The following is a 14,330-nucleotide window of genomic DNA, read 5'->3' on the forward strand; positions in this document are numbered from 1 at the left end:
AAAGAAATGCTTTCCCTTAACTAATCAACATTCCTTTCAGTGGAGAGGGGCCAAATGCTTGTAACAGGAAATGGGTGGTGTCCTGTTGCCAAATGCAGGCACAGAGCTGGTAAGGAGGGGGGAAGGGGGAATTGCAGGAGCTGACAGTCTACAATGTTCTCAGTAGAGTGAAATGGGAGATTTCTCATAGAATGGAGGATTCTGGAAGGTTCCAGCAAGATCAAGATCAAATGTTACTTAACATACATACCTTACAGTACATTACACCTGCTAACTGCTGAGTCCGGACCATTAGAAGTGCCGGTTGATTGACACCCACTGACCTGATGCTAATGACCTATACTTATGATTAAAGTGGTTGTCCACTACTAGGACATCCACTTCTCAATCTGAGCGTTTGCCCCCGTTGAAATAAAAGCACTTATACTCACCTCCCGATCTGGCGTCGTTCCCGGGGCTTATGTGAGGTTCTTACAACACACCAGCACTGCACCCAATCAGAGTCGGCTTCACTGTCCCAGCCTTCAGATGCATAAGTAAAGCTCTGACTTCATATAGATTACTTTTTTGTCTGACCATGGGGACAGTGAAGCCAGCACTGATTGGGCGCAGTGCTCCTGTGTTGTAAGAACCTCACGTAAGCCCCGGATACGCAAGTGGCGACACAGCTGGAAAGGCACTTGTGCAAGAGGTGAGTATAAGGCTGGTTTCACATTAGCTTTTTTTAGCGCAGCACATCGTGCGCGTCCATGCGCATGCGCCATGCGCCCCCTATGTTTAACATGGCGGGCGCATGGTCTAGCATTTGCACGCATTTGTATGCATTTTCGTGAGCATGCGGTTTTTTGTAGTGTGCGCCTAGGCACGCCAGACGCAACCTGTTGCATTTTTGGGTGCGTCCAACTGTGTCAAAAAATGCATGCGACAAAATAAAATGCGACAAAATAACACATTACAGTCTATGGGAACGCAGACATGCGCATGGACATGCGCACACCTGCGTTTGAAATAGCATGAGTTTTAAGCCTTAGCATGGCTAGAAACTGGCTAAAATGCATGCACCTAAAAACGCAATCGCATGCAAAGCGCATAATGCGTTTTTTGCATGTGTTTCTATTGGGCATGAAGCGCAGTGCTAAAAAAGCTAATGTGAAAGTAGCCTAAGGCCTGTTTCACATTTCCGTTTGTTTCCATCAGTCAAAATCCGCTGTTTTGCAAAAAAAAAATGGATCCGCCATTTTTTTTGGCGGATCCGTTTTTTTCCCCCATGGACTTGCATTAGCGACGGATTTTGATGGATGGTCATCCGTTGGATCCGTTTTTTGACGGATCCGCCAAAATGTTGGCGTCCGCTGACTTGAGTGGACGGACAATGAAACTTTTTTTGCCTGCACAGATCCACTTTTTTACACTGAGCATGCCCGGAAGAATTTCCTTGCCAGAAATTTAACCCCAAATCCCGTTCTCTCTCTCTTTCTCCTTTTCCAGGCTGCGGTTCTTTTAAATTTCCGACTTCAGTGGATCCGTCAAAACAACGGTCCGGTGGCATGCGTTGGAGTCACAACGGAAACGGATCCGTCTATTGCATTTTTTCACAGATTGCAACTGACCAAAAAAACGGAAGTGTGAAAGAGGCCTAAGTGGTTTTATTTTAATGGGGGGGGGGGAGTTTTAAGATTTGACAACCTCTTTAACTATTACATTACTAGCAATCACAAAGCTTGATGGTAACACTACTAGGAGACAGTGAACTTGGTGGTTATACTATTATGACACAAAGCTTGGCAGCAGTATTACTAGGAGATACAGAGACTAACAGTTATACTGCTAAGAGACACAATGCTTGATAGTTACACTACTAGAAAACACAGAGCTTGGAGGTTACCTCACTGAAGGCACCCAGCTTGGTAGTTATAGTACTAGGAAAGATTGATGATTACACTAGTATGAGACACAGATTGTAATGATTACACTACTAGGAAGCTCAGGGCTTGATTGTGATATTACTAGGATGCACAGTACTTGATTGTTATACTTTTAGGAGACAATAATCTTGGCACTCAAATTATTAGGAGACACAGAGCTGGATAGTTTCACTACTAGGAGTCAAAAAGATGAGTGGTAATGCTATTATAAGACACAGAGCCTGGAAGCAATACTGCAAAGAGTCACAGAATTTGATAGTTATACTACTGGAAATCCTACAGCTTGAAAATTACACTGTGGGGAGGCAAAGAGCTTGACAGTTACATTTCTAGGAGGCTTAGAGATTGGTAGTTATACTACAAAAAGTCCCAAAGCTTGTAGTTATACTGTTAAGAAACAGAACTTGGTAGTAATATTAATAGGAGAAACAGAGCTTGATGATTACACTACTAAGAGGTGCAGTGTTTTGAGACTGGATTTCTGGAGACACAGATCTTGGCAGTTGTAATATTAGAAGACACAAGGCTTAATGGTCACATTACTAGGACGCGACTATTAGGAAGGACATGGCTTAATAGTTACACTTCTAGGAGGCACAGAGGTTGGTGGTTGCTCTATTAGGAGACACAAGTCTTAATGGTTACATTGCTGGGAAGCACAAAGATTGATGACTAGACTATTAGGAAGGACATGACTTAATAGTTACACTTCTAGGAGGCACAGAGCTTGGTGGTTGCGCTATTTGGAAACACAGAGCTTGGAAGCAATATTGCTTGGTTATTGCTAGGAGAACAGATCATGACTTTTATACTACCAGAAGGCACAGTTACTATGAGGCACAGAGCTTGATTGTTGTACTACTGGGAGATGCAAAGCTTAACGATTATGTGGCTTGGCGAGTACATTAATAGGAGGCACAGAAAGTTATGAATGCATTACTTTGAGGCAAAAGCTTGAATACAATCGTATGGGGAAATACAAAGCTTGGCAGTTGCACCTCTAGGAGGCATAGAGTTTGGCAATTACACTACTATGGGGCACAGAGACAGACAATTACACTACTATGGGGCACAGAGATCAGCAGTTACAGAACGAATAAACCAGTCCTGACCAATAATAACCTGAGCCTAAGTATTCTAGGCTTTTAAGAAATTATCAAGGCACAACACCTGCCACCTCACTGATGTTGAGCACAGCGTGTCCCAGAGGCACAAGTATCACAACGCAGACCACAGTCTCATGCCAAAGGAAGCTCACAGGTTGGCCACCACACTCCCTAATGAAAGGCCACATCGTAGCATGTTCTCAACAACCTCAACTTTCACCGTCTCAAGCCACCGCACCACCACACAAGCCACTGATTTTCATCAAAGGTGACCCCAGAGCGGGCAGGATGGTGTGGATCAGTTGGTCACTTTGGATAACTCATAGTCTAACTTTTAAGTTAGGGTGTTTTTACCAATTAAATAAGGTCACCCACAGGTGACCATCAGGGAGCGGTCTTTATGCACCCTCTACTTCAGAGCCATCTTCACTCTCTCTCTCCTGGAAGGCTCACTTTCTTAGCAGTCTCATTGAGCAGGTCTCTCGGGCTCTAACCAACTGGTGAACCCTTTTGCTATGTGGGCTCAGCAGCAGATCCACCATTGAGTTTGTATTGTGCTTTATGGAATATAAATGTAACCATTGCAGGGTGGTTGACTGTCTTACAAAGATTGGCATTTCCTTCAAGGTGCCCTGTATTACCATTTAAAGGGCCAGCACACATACCAAGTTGTGGCAGCTATAGCAATGTGAGCACAATATGGCATGACTCATGACTAATGTTCCTCCATCAACCATTTAGATGTGTAAGATCGCACAAACGTTTACCAGAACAGCTTTTGTCTTCTTCGGTTTTTTGGGATAGTCTTGCTCTGGAGGATTACAATCTGCTCATTAAGTAGTGAACTGAAAGATGTTTTCCCAGAACTAAGCTTGAACTGGATCTTGGGTGTATTGCAACATTTTATGCTTTTTTGTTTTTCATGTCACTTATTAGACTCACAATCTATATGTGACAATGATACCATTCTGGGGATATGCAAAGTGTTTCTAAATATTTAATACTTGTTCAGATTTTTTTTTTTTTTAGCAAATCTTTAAATATTAAATTTATTGCAGAAAAAAGTTTAACTGTAAAGAAAAAAACTGATTTTCATAATGAGGACACCGTTACTGATGTTATACAGGAACTGTGATTTGTGTGGTGCTCTACGCATTTCTTCTTGTGTAGAGCAAGACAGGGAGGAGGGAGCAGTTGAATAAGCCCCGCCCATTGGGCCGGACCGCGGCAGTTTACATACATCTGAACCGATATACAAAAGGTATTTATGCATGAAAGGTGCGGGGTCAGGGGGAACCAAAAGTACTAAGAGAATCCTTATGTGACACCCAATTGAATGATATCATTATGTGATATCTCAAAAAAGGGGTGACAGATTCCCTTTAAGGATTCACCTAGAGAGACAAATTCACTAAATCACAGGTGGGAGTCATCAACACGTACAAGAGGCAAAAATGAACAGTACATGAATCGGCAAAAACCAATAAATCGTTGCATGCAGGTGGGCATAAGGGCAACTGAAACTGTAAACTGTAAGGGATATGGTCAACCACAGGATTAGCAGAGATGTGTATGCAATCAGGTACTTGCAGCAGAAATATAGTTAACTACAGGAATAGCAGAGATGTATATGGAATCAGTAACTTGCCTCAGGAATATGATTAACCACAGGATGAGCAGAGATGTACTGTATATTTCATTAGAAAATTGCAGCAGGGTTATAATTAGCCACAGGATTAACAAAGATGTATGTATATTTGACTAGGCAGTTGCAGCAGGGATATGGTTAACGACAGGATTAGCATATATGTACTGTATATTCAATCAGGAACTTTCAGCAGGCATACAGCTAACCACAGGATTAGCAGAGATGTACCGTACATGTAATCATGAACTTTGAGCAGGGATATGATTAACTACCAGATTAGCAGTGACATATATGCAATCAGGAATCAGATGTACCGGATTAGCAGAGATGTACATACAATTAAATACCTTGATACCCAATTTGAATTTCCAAATTGTTGTTTGTTTCTCCTCATATTCCGAAACACACATTATGATGTCCACTGCCCTACACATTATGTTTCCCTCACAGCTTTCAGATGAAACCCTGAACATAGTATGATGCCCCTGCCATGCCACCATACAGTATGATACCTTCACAGTCCTCCAAAATATTATGATTCCCCATTGGGACTCTAAAACACAGTATGAAGCACCAACAGTCTTCACATACGGTATGATGGGCCCACTCACAGGCTGATGCACCAACAGGACATTCCCTCTCATGCAGGACTTTGCCCACAGTGTCATCCCCTCCTCACACCACTCACAGCATGATTCCTTCCATCCACCATGCACATTATGATGCCCACTACCCCTCACATTATTAGGCCACATCTGCATTTTTAGTGATGTTTTGAATCCACTGTTACTTGTGCAATGTAAGCTCTGTGGTTGATATTGGGGACACTGATGCTGATGTTACGGAGGCACTGTGACTTGTGCAATAGGGACTCAGTACTTTATATTATGAGGCACTGTGGATAATATTATGAGGCACTGGCACTGGTGCAGTAGGATGGCAGATTTTTAGATCACTATGTCCAGTACAATTTTTTAACACGGTGTCTAGAATAATTTGTTAATGCTGACGGGTATTGTAGGGAACATTGGATCAAATGTTATAGATGGAGGGGTGCCATCATTTACTGCAGGATCCATAGAATCCATGGCTCATTAGGCCTCTTTCACACTTCAGTTTTTTGCCATCAGTCAAAATCCGCCAAAAATTTGAAAATGGCGGATCCGCAAAAATGGAAACAAAACGGATGCAAACTGATGGAACGGATCCGTTTTGTTGAGGATCCGCCATACCGATTTTACTGCGGATCCTCAACAAAACGGATCCGTTCCACAGTTTGCATCCGTTTTTGTCATCCGTTGGATCCGTTTTTTTTGCGGATCCGTTTTTCCACTCCTCCAAAATGGGATGCTCCCAAATATGATTCGCTCTTGGAAAATGCTCTCAAATGTCATTGGATGCTGGAAACTAGGGAGAAATATATCTAGGGTGTTGTGATACAATTTCTTTGAAAGGTTTTAGAGCTAGTGGCAGCGATGGAAGGAGTTAGTGCGAGTCTGGAAGGAGTTATTGCGAGTATTGACAGCTTCTGTGTGGAATTGGATCTTCACTTGAATCGGTTGGCAATTATTGCTATCGAGAGGGAGAAAAGAAGACTGCGAATCCTGCGTATGAGGAGACGGCGCCAGTGGATTCATCCCATTAATGCGCAGAGGTTCACCCGTGGCGTTTTTTCCACACTGTACCTGGAATTGAGGGAGAATCCGGACAAGTTCTTCAACTACGTGCGCATGCGGATGGAATTCTTTGAGATATTGGTGGATCGTGTTGGAGAACAAATCCGGAGAAGGGACACCTACATGCGGTTTTCTATATCACCGGCGGAGCGTTTGATGGTGACCCTTCGGTAAGTTATCTACCTTTTAAAATGTTTCAGATTCTGCAGGCTTTTATTGTTATGTTATGGCTTGTAGTTTGTATTAATTTTACTTTTTTTCCCTTTTTTTAAGATTCCTGGCAACTGGAGAATCCTTCACCTCCCTCCATTTCCAGTTCCGGATTGGGATTTCCACTATTGCTGGAATTGTACAACAGACCTGCCGGGCATTATGGGATTCTCTACAGGAGGAATACATCCCAGAGCCAACACAGGAGAGGTGGCTGGAGATTGCAGAGAAGTTTCAAGATATCTGCCAGTTTCCAAACTGCATCGGTGCCGTGGATGGCAAGCATATCAGGATTGTGAAACCCATGGGATCTGGTTCACAGTTTTACAACTATAAAAAATACTTTTCCATTGTGCTAATGGCCATTTCGGATGCAAACTGCAAATTCATTGCCGTGGACATTGGTGCATACGGTCGTTCTAACGACTCACAGGTATTCAAGAGTTCCACCATGGGCCGTCGCTTGTATGGAGACAATTTTAACTTCCCACCTCCAAGACCACTCCCTGGAACAACAGGCCCACCAATGCCTTTTGTGTGCGTTGGCAACGATGCTTTTCAACTTTCAAAACACCTACTGAAGCCATATGGTAGTCGTGGATTAACACACCAGAAAAGAATCTATAACTATCGGTTAACCAGAGCGCGCAGAGTGGTGGAGTGCGCGTTTGGAATTTTAACTGCAAAATGGAGAGTCCTGTTAACGGCCATGAAAATGAAAACAGAGACTGTGGATGAGGTGGTAAAGGCCTGTGTAATCCTGCACAATTTTGTCCTTTCAAAGGAACCAGTTTCCATCGATGACAATGTGTATGAAACCACCTTGTGGGATTATGAGCAGCAAACTTTTCGGAGTACTGGTTCAGTGGCAAGAATTAGGGATACCTTTGCAGATTATTTTGTTACACCAGAGGGACAAGTGGACTGGCAATATCACATGATATAATTTTCTTCTTACCAATTGTGAGTAATTTTTTTTTTTTTTTTTTTATCTGAAATTTTACCAAGTGTTTGCTTTGCACAAGCATTGTGTTTTACCATGTGATTTGGTTAATTTTACACTTTGCAGTGTTAACAATTGTTGGGTACCAAGCGTAAAGTTATCCAAGTGTTGTGTACCAAGCGTAAAGTTACCAAGTGTTGTGTACCAAGCGTTTTACACTTTGAAATGTTCACAAGTGTTGGTTATCAAATGTTGTGCTACCAAGTGTTTTTTTGTACCTTGTACACCACCGGTGTACTGTGAAATATTACCCAGGGTTGTGTGTTGTGTTAACAAGTGTTGTGTTTACCTTTTACACCACTGGTGTAATTTGAATAAAGAAGCAAAAAATAAACATCACAATAAAGTTTTTTGAAAAAAAACAGTTTATTTCTGACAATTTGTATTAACTGTATTTTTTTTTTTTTTTTTTTTTTCTTAACTTTTTTTGTAACTTTTTTTGGTATTACCTTTTTGGTAACTTTTTTTTGGTATAATATTACCTTTTTTAATTTTTTTTGGTATATTACTTTTTTAATTTTTTTTTGGTATATTACAACAGAAAAATTACAAACTATGATACTGTTGGGTGGAGATAGTATTGGAGGGGGGGTTAACAGGGTTGACCACATCGAGGGGGGTAGGGGACTGGGGAGGGAGTTGGTGAGGACCAGAAGTGGAAGGGGGGTTTAACACATGTGGTTGGGACGGGAGTGGATGGACAGACGAGGTTTGTGGGTACATTGAAGGTGTATGTGGGGGTGGGTATGGCGAGGGCATTGGGGTATAATGCAATGGGGAAGGTAGGTACTGGGAAGAATGGAATGGGGAACTAGAGAAAGGAGAGGGAGTGGTAGGAGGAGGGACGGCTGTGTGATTGATGGTGGTGGAAGGATGGACGGGGGGAGGATGGACTGTGGAAGGATAGACAGGGGGAGGATGGACTGTGGAAGGATAGACAGGGGGAGGATGGACTGTGGAAGGATAGACAGGGGGAGGAAGAGATGCTTCAGCAAGCCCTTCCACTAGAGCATTCTGACAGGCTTGCATCACACGCATCTGCTGGTGAGTACTTAAACCTTCCATTTGCCGGACAACAGAATGAAAAAAGGTATGTCTCGGTGTCTGGTTTGATTCTAAACTCATCTGTTCCATGTATCTTCTGAGTTCCATGATACTTTGATTGATCATGGTCAACCCAGAAGATAACCGTTGTCCATAAGTGTGGAAACCGTGTTGAACAGTTGAGTTTAGACTCAAACAGTCAGACAAGGTCATCCTTTCCTGACTCCTCAGACGCTGCCGGCCAGAACCAAAAGTTGGTCGAGATGTTGCGGCAGTGTCTGAGGGGTGGGGAACAGGGAACAAGTCGTAACCAGCAGCTTCATGTGATGAAGTCTGCCCTGCTGCTCCAGTGCTGGTGGAGGGGATAGAGGGATCAGACAAGAGGGTAGGTACAGAGGGGTCGGATACCTCGATGTGGTCACCGGGGGCGGTCTCACTAGGGATCACTCCAGAGGGACGCAACTCTGATGCAGACTCCCGAGTGCTGCAGATGGTGCTAAAAAAAAAAAAAGAAGAAAAAAATGTATATTAAAAATATTGATATTTAATTTAAGTCTGCTGAAAAAAAAATTGGTTAAACATTTCTACTACAGGAATTGTTTGGGGAATATTTACCTTCTGCACGCCATTGTAGATCGCAGGAACGCCAGGGCTTGGTAGTTTTTGTACTGGGGTCCCCGGCGTCCTCCCGACGATCCACTCGGGGTCTGAATCTCTTTGTTGTAGTCCCTCTTGAAGCGATCCCGGAGCGACCGCCACCGTGTGATAACCCTGTCACCTGTGAAGCAAAAAAAAAAAAAAAAAGGTTTAGTATTCAACACTTCACATGCTGGAAATATAAAGTTACTGAAGTTGTAATACTTACGCACAAAATCCCTGGCCCTCGCATTGAGTTCCTCCCAGTTGTCAATAACTGAAGAACAGACTTCATCCCAGAGCCGTCGTGTGGTTGGTTGGTCGGCATGAAGACGGTTTGCCATGTTCCACAGCGGCTCCCGGATTTCCACCTCATGGATGAGGTCATCACTATCAATAATGACACCCTCCTCCTGATGTCTGCGGGGAGCACGCTGTGAAACCTGTGAAGATAAAAAACAAAACAAAAAGCAAAAAATTACATTATATTCAAACACATGATGTTCATTTAAACAATTATCAAAATAGGGTTACTTACCGTTTGCCGACCACCAGAGGCATCACCTTGACGACCCTGGGATGTCCTGGGAGTCACTCTAGTGCGGGCACCGGATTCTGAAGACTGTGGGAAAAAAAAAAAAAAATGTTTGGATGGATGCAATTATGGTGTGCACTGTGATGAATGTTTGTGTTGGGTGTAGCATTATGTATCTGTGTATGTGCTAAACTTACAATCTGCGCACCCCCTCCGTGTGTCTCTCCACCCTGCACGTCTCCTCCTGGAAGCTCCTCTGAATCAGCTTCCTGTTAAAACATAATAGGATAGTGTTTTTAACCACAAAAAAATTATTTTAAATAAAAAATAAACAAAATTTTTTTTACCTCAGCTCGCTGATGATGTGAGGGGGAGCTTTCAGGAGAAGACATTACGGCTTGGGGCAGCTGTGTTGCTTCCTGAACTGATCTGCAAGTATAAACACACTTGTTAAGCTACTATACAAAGTATCATAATAAGCTTTCAGGCTTTTATACTTACAGGGAAAATGTTTGGCTGGCAGTATCTGCTTCGGCCTGGCTGGCAGTCTCTGTTGCGGTCTGGCTGGGCCTCTCTGCTGCAGCCTGGCTGGCAGTCTCTGTTGCGGTCTGGCTGGGCCTCTCTGCTGCAGCCTGGCTGGCTCTCTCTGCTGCTACCCTGCTGGTAGTGCTTGAAGTGATCTGCAAGTATAAAGAGACTTGTTAAGCTACTATACAAAGGATCATAATAAGCTTTCAGGTCTTTATACTTACAGGGAAACTAATGGTTGCCTGTACGCCGCGGTGTGGCTGTTCCTCTCTGCTGCGGTCAGGGTTGTTTCTGCTGCGGTCTGACCGGTCATGTCTGCTGCGTTGATCCCTGCTGCGGTCTGAATCTCTGCTACGGTTGGGCTGGCCGTGTCTGCCGGTATGGTGGCGCTTCATTGTGTGAACTGAAAGAAAATGATATGAAAGTTTTAAAAAAAAACAAAAAAAAAAAAAAAAAACCACATTTTGTATGTGTAATTCCCTGAAACTAATTATACGCAATTTTAAGTGTTTGCATGTCTACATTCCCTTATCTCAGAGTGTAACCAGTGATTGAAGGTGTCTAATATTTTGTGTAAACCTACTTTCTTTGTGTTTTGTAACTGAGTGTAACCAGTAATTGAAGGTGTGTAATTGCTGTGTATACCAGTTTGCATTCCCTGAAACTCTCACCGAGAGTGTAACCAGTGATTAAAGGTCTCACCGTGTAACCAGTGATTGAAGGCGTGTAGTGTGTAATTGCTGTGTATACCAGTGTTTGCATTCCCTGAAACTCTCAACAGAGTATGTAACCAGTGATTGAAGGTGTTTAATTTCTGTGTATACCCACTGTGTTTGCATGGTTTTGAATTCCCTGAAACTCAGTTGTGTATACCCATTTTTTCATGGTATGTTGCAATCTCACTTTTAACCACACTTGTATACCAGAACACTTCAATTACCTTTATGGTAACTTAATTTTACCTTTTTTAAAATGATACAAAGTAGATTTTTTCAAAACAATTTATTTATTTTTTTTTTTTATTATTTTTTTTTTTTCCAAAAAATAGGAGCTACTCTGCTCTTTATTTTAAATACCACAATACATGAAAAATAAAAAAACGCAAACACGCATAACACACAGCCAGGCTACACACTCCAGGTGTCTTGCAGGTGGAAGATTTGCAGCGGAGTTTGAAATTCTATCAGTCAGGCTGGTGTTTGATGTCTGGTTCGGTTTCTTCAGTGTGGCTGTTGCCAGATGTCTGGGCACAAACCACATACAATACCATTTAGGCCGGTTTCACATTTGCACTTTATAGCGCAGCGATGGCCTGCACACGTCCGCCACAAATCCCCACCTACTACCGCACATGAATGCTTGCGATCTGCGCACCCTATCTTTATCATAGGGTGCACAGATGGTGCGCTGGCAGGATTTTACAGTGTGCTGCGCACTTTTGAAGGTGTGCCGTGCGCGCCAAAATGCAACATGCTGCGTTTGGCGCGCAAGGGCACACCTTCAAAAGTGCGCAGCACATGGTAAAATCCTGCCAGCGCACCATCTACGCACCCTATGATAAAGATAGGGTGCGCAGATCGCAAGCATTCATGTGCGCTAGTAGGCGGGGATTTGTGGCGGACGTGTGCAGGCCATCGCTGCGCTATAAAGTGCAAATGTGAAACCGGCCTAAATGGTATTGTATGTGGTGTTATTGGGCACAGACATCTACATTAAAACACCAGCCTGACTGATACAGTCAGGCTGGTGTTTGATGTAGATGTCTGTGCCCAATAACACCACATACAATACCATTTAGGCCGGTTTCACATTTGCACTTTATAGCGCAGCTATTTCCTGCACACGTCCGCCACTAATCCCCACCTACTAGCGCACATGAACGCTTGCAATCTGCGCACCCCATACTAAAGATAGGGTGTGCAGATCGCAAGCGTCCATGTGTGCTAGTAGGCGGTGATGACCAGATGGGACGGGGATTAGTGGTGGACGTGTGCAGGTTATCCCTGCGCTATAAAGTGCAAATATGAAACCAGCCTTTACACCACACAATCACAGCAAGAAATACAATATTAAAGTTGTATGAAAATAACATGCAGTACACATGCAACAGAAAAAAAAAAAAAAAATGCAACACACACACACACACACACACACGCTCCAGGGGTCTTGCAGGTGGTAGACTTGCAGCTGTGCAGACAGGTTTTATAGCTCTAGTTGAATCTTCTGTCAGGCAGGCTGGAGTCTGATATCTTGCTTGGAGTATTCAATGTTGCTGGTGCCGGATTGTCTGGGCCCAATTACACCACATACAATACACCACTCAATCGCAGCAATCACAGCATAAAAAATACAATATAATTACAGTTGTATGAAAATAAAAAGCAGTACACATGCAACAGAAAAAAAAAAAAAAAATGGAAAGAAAAAAAAAAAAAAAAATGCACACACAGGCCACACACATACACACACACGCTCCAGGGGTCTTGCAGGTGGTAGACTTGCAGATGGGCAGACAGGTTTTATAGCTCTAGTTGAATCTTCTGTCAGGCAGGCTGGAGTCGGATATCTTGCTTGGAGTATTCAGTGTTGCTGGTGCCGGATTGTCTGGGCCCAATTACACCACATACCATACACCACTCAATCGCAGCAATCACAGCATAAAAAATACAATATAATTACAGTTGTATGAAAATAAAATGCAGTACACAAGCAACAGAAAAAAAAAAATATAAAAAAAAAAAAACAGACATGCAACACTCACAGACCACACACACACACACACACACACACACGCTACACACTTGCAGGCCATACACAGAAATGTCATAGGTATACTCACACTTGGTAAAGCTGGTACTGGCAGGCCTCTTGATAGCTGTGGCTGCAGGCTTGGTGGGTGTCTGGCAGGCTGGGTGGTCTGGCAGGCTTGGTGGCTGTCTTGCAGGCTTGGTGGCTGTCTTGCAGGCTTGGTGGTGGTCTGGCTGGCTTGCTGTCTGGCTGCTACTGCATGTCTGGGCCCAATTAGCCCATCTTATATAGTTTTGGGACTGTCTGGAAAAGTATCTTTTTTTCTGGGCATGCGCAGTGCGATTTTGCGGATCCTGCCGGCGGATTCCGCAAAATCGCGGATCTCGGCGGATCCGCCGCCCATAGGGCCCCATTCTACCGCATGGCTGATGACGGCGGATCCGCCGTCATCCGCCATTTTGACGGCGAAAAAAAACGTTACATTCTCCGTCCCCCTCAGACAGAATCCGCAAAGAATTTTGCGGATCCGCCGAATATCGGACGCAACGGACGACCATCCGTCAAAATCCGCCACTAATGTATCCCAATGGGGAAATTGGCGGATCCGCAACAAGAAAAAGCGGATCCGCCAATTTCAAATTTTGGCGGATTGTGACTGATGGCAAAAAACTGAAGTGTGAAAGAGGCCTTAAGTGGGTCCACCGTTGGGTGATCCATACAGAAGTGTTACTGAATATCTCCTCTCTGTACTCTATATAAACTCTGCAGCCACAGGAAAAAATATTCAAGTGGTTGCAAGTTAATTATGGACTGTGGAGAAGCACACTCCAAGCAGAGATATCAATTCTAGTAAGACCCGCAGGAAGGGACAATGAATGGCAAATATCCACTGCTAACAATGGTGGGCTCATGGGCAGCTGCAGGGGAGATGAGAAGTGTCACTGGAGACTGCAAAAACTCATCCAAAAAACATAATACACACTACAGGGGAGCACACCATATAGATTGTGCAATACATGGAGATTATGGTCAGAAAACTCTCAATAGATAAATACAGTCTTTTAAGTAATGAAGTACAGCACCTCCCCTCATGGAGAATGGGGTAACATGGGAGGCGCATCTGGCATCATAGCTGTGTGACTAGTGTACAGTGTTACTGTCTTGTCTTATCTGGTCACCAACATTGCAAAAGAGCAGCCTAAAGTACTTTACATTCAATGATAATGAGATGACACTGCTGACCCTGTCTTCTAATAATGAGATGACTCTGC

At 43.5% G+C, this 14,330-nt stretch overlaps 1 long non-coding RNA gene across 1 annotated transcript; it reads right to left on the minus strand.

The window, feature by feature from the left end:
• Positions 1 to 7,986: 7,986 nt before the first annotated feature.
• On the minus strand, positions 7,987 to 13,745 carry LOC141095842 (uncharacterized). Its single transcript, XR_012233482.1, has 3 exons — positions 13,151 to 13,745; positions 10,285 to 10,714; positions 7,987 to 10,212 (listed from the first exon to the last, which is right to left on the minus strand). It is a non-coding gene; the product is annotated as an uncharacterized lncRNA (long non-coding RNA).
• Positions 13,746 to 14,330: the final 585 nt, after the last annotated feature.

The sequence above is a fragment of the Dendrobates tinctorius genome, unplaced genomic scaffold, assembly GCF_039654945.1.
Source record: "Dendrobates tinctorius isolate UK_male_01 unplaced genomic scaffold, ASM3965494v1 ptg000070l, whole genome shotgun sequence".
Classification (NCBI taxonomy): Eukaryota; Metazoa; Chordata; class Amphibia; order Anura; family Dendrobatidae; genus Dendrobates; species Dendrobates tinctorius.